Here is a 3,538-nt window from a genome sequence, read left to right as displayed (position 1 = left end):
GGAAAGCAGATAGATAAATATGTTGGGGATACTTTGTTCTTAGTTGGTCCTGATTCGGAAGGGGGGTGGGGGGCAGGGGGGTACATGGATCAGATGGGCTCTCAAAGTCTCTTTTACCACTATATTTTCTGATTCCAGGTTAAATATGTTGGGATCCCCCTGGTGGCTCCAACCACATGTGTGAAATATGGCACACAAGGTTCTTTGGATAAATATGATATCTTTTATTAGACCAATTAAATAGTTGGAAAAATTGTTCTTTGCAAGCTTTCAGGCACATGTACCCTGAAGAAGGGTGTTTGTGACCAAAAGCTTGCAAAAAACAATTTTTCCAGCTTTTTAATTGGTGTAATAAAAGATATCACATTTACTCAATGAACCTTGTCTGCCTATGTCCTTAAACCAACACAGTTATAACCAACGCCCCTAAAATATGACAAGGATTCTTGAATGTCTTTCCTTCAGAGGCACAGCCTCAGTGGAGAAGGGAATGGATTAAATCCATATGACCCTTGGAGTATTAGCAATGATAATCCAGCATGGGAACTGCGGGGTAGGAAGCAGGGGTTAAGCAGGGCCCCACTCCATCCAGCCCTGAGTTTGAGGGTAAATTTGATGCCACAGCACAAACATCTCTATTGTAGCATGAGCAACAAGACTTACTTGTGGAAGTGAAGGTACATTTCCTGCCTCAATCCAGTGTTCCTGTTTGGATGAGGGGTATGTATGATTTATACTGGAGTTTTTTGAGTGAAGTTGAACTACTCTCCAAAGGCTGTCCCTGAGCTGGGCCTTTGGTGGATGTCCCTGGGGAAGCAATTAAAAAAAACCCATCTTGTTTGCATTGAGGGCAGATGGGAATATTCATGCTGCATTGTGTAATCTGTTATTGCTGCTGCCCTTTCTGTGATGACTTCATGCTGTGCGCCTGTCTTCCTCTTACTGCGTGCATCTACGCGAGACACTTAATGCGCAGTAGACTAATTCTACTGCACATTAGCGTGTCACAGCCAAAATCATGCGAATGCACTAATGCACAGTAGAATTAGTCCACTGCATATTAAGTGTCACAAAAAGACCATGCGCTGTTGCTACGGTGCATAAGCACCAGCTATTGTGCATTTATGTAGTACCTCATATTAGAGGTTCTAAACTTAATGCACAATAGCAATGGCACATTCATGCACATGTAGATGTGCCCACTAAAGACAACACAGTCTTTCTGGGCCCAGTTTCGTGCACATAAACCAAATGCCTGGATCTCTGCAGTTGTCACACCATCTTCATTAGGAAGCATTCTCTGCACCACATAGTAGAAGCCTCTGTGTGATGGAACTGTCAAATAGAAGAAGTGTAACTTTTGGGCATATACAGACATTCAGTTTCTACCAGGAAAATCCCTTTCTCCCAATAGAAACCAAAAGTGTACAAACATTTATGCTCTTTCTCCCACATCAAAAATGGCAGTTCCAGGAGAAAAATAAGCTACTCCAACCAAAGAGAAGCCAGTCTTTGAATAGTTTCTCCTGGGAGAGTGAATTGCTGTACACTTTCTCCTAGCTGAGCTCCTCCTGGGAACTAGAAGAAGTAGAGCTGGAGAGATCTTGCAAAGACCAAAGTTACTTTGGTCTGCAGAAGGCATCAAAGGAGCTGCCCCTGCCCCTCCTGTAGATTGGACACTATTGTTCCCTGCCTCTTCCCTGTTGGAGGAGAAATTTGTACCAGCAGTTGTACAGTTAAAAGCCTTTACTCAGTTAAAGATGTTGTAATGCAAGCATGCAAGCTGTGGAGCATGCACTGTTACAGCTGCTGTTCCAAACCTCTGGAAGAGATTGAATTTTTCACTGGCTGACCCATTTAAGCAACTTGGCCATGCATGGTTGAGCCAGTGTGAGTGGTGGGAAAAGTGTGACTGTTTCTGAGGTAAATGTGAGCAACTGGATTTCATTGATAGTTGAGTGCATCTTTTGAGAACATTATCTGAGTGAGATGATTGGATGCTGTTTGATTGACATTGGATGACAGACCTTTACCTCAGAGGACTGGCTGTTGAAAGTGGAGTGATTGTGGCTCATAAAATCCCACATCTTGGTTCAGTAAGTGTGTGTGGTTTGATAGCTTGGATGGTTTGGTTGGTGTGGTGGATTGTGCGTGTGAGAGGTGATTGCTGTAGTGTACATTTGGTTCTGTGAATTTCGGTGGTTATCTGTTGGAGTGTGAGGATTAGTTCAGGTGGCTTGTTGTTTTGTGTCTGAATATCTTCCCTTCCATGCTAGGTCACTTTGATTTAGCTCTCACTAAGGGTGCTTGTACACATGACAATTTTCCCATGTACACATGATGAAAATCACCATTTGTGTAGCTTAATGGCATCACCATATACACACGTGCAAGGTTTGGGTGTCTCAAATTGTTCCACAGTGTGGCAAACTAGACTACATCCAAATATAGTTTAATATGACATGTGGCAAATTATCCCATTGGGCGCATCCAGATGAGTGGGCACGTGCTTCTTGCCCCATCTCAAACCCCTTTGAGGCAGGGCAAGAGGCACGTGCAGGAACAAAAAAATGTTCCCCACACTGCAAGTTTACAGCACGGGGAGAAAATTAGACCCTTGGATATCCAGGGGTCTAAAAAATTAAGTTAAAAAAAACAGGGCAGGGCACGGTCCTGGACTTTGCCCTGAGACAACTGGAGGCTGGGTCCTCCATGGAGATGCTCTGGCTGCCAGAGCATCTCTGTGGTTGGCCCCTTGCCCTGGTGCTGAAATATGTGGCTGGCCAGGCCATGTGTTCAGCACCAGGGCTCCAGTGCCAGTGAGTAAGGGGTCAGGGGGCTGGAGGAGCGGGGAGGAGACCATGGTGGGGGGGATCCAATTGGACCTAGACAGGTTACAGGGGTGGGCAGATGAGAACAGAATGGGTTTCAACACTGGCAAGTGCAAGGTGCTGCACCTGGGGAGGAAGAACCAGCAGCATACCTACAGGCTTGGGAACTCCCTTCTTGTCAGTGCAGAGGCAGAAAAGGATCTTGGAATCATGACTGATGCCAAAATGAACATGGGCCGACAGTGTGGGGACATGGTTAGGAAGGCCAACCACACCTTGCCATGCATCCACAGATGCATCTCGAGCAGGTCCAAGGAGGTGATCCTCCCCCTCTATGCAGCATTGGTCAGGCCGCAGTTGGAGTACTGCGTCCAGTTCTGGGTGTCACACTTCAGGAGGGATGTGGACATCATTGAAAGGGTCCAGAGGAGGGCCACCCGCATGATCAGGGGGCAGCAGGGCAGGCCCTACAAGGGAAGGCTATGGGACCTGAACCTGTTCAGCCTCCACAAGAGAAGGCTGAGGGGGGATCTGGTGGCCTGTTACAAACTAGTCAGAGGGGACCAGCAGGTATTGGGGGAGTCCCTGTTCCCCCAAGCACTACCAGGAGTGACTAGAAATAATGGTCACAAGCTGGCAGAGGGTAGATTCAGACTAGACATCAGGAGGTGCTACTTCACTGTCAGGGTGGCTAGGATCTGGAATCA

This window comes from Alligator sinensis, unplaced genomic scaffold (assembly GCF_000455745.1).
Source record: "Alligator sinensis unplaced genomic scaffold, ASM45574v1 scaffold437_1, whole genome shotgun sequence".
In the NCBI taxonomy this organism is placed as follows: Eukaryota; Metazoa; Chordata; order Crocodylia; family Alligatoridae; genus Alligator; species Alligator sinensis.
The sequence above is the reverse complement of the archived record's forward strand: the minus strand, read 5'-3'. Positions refer to the sequence as shown.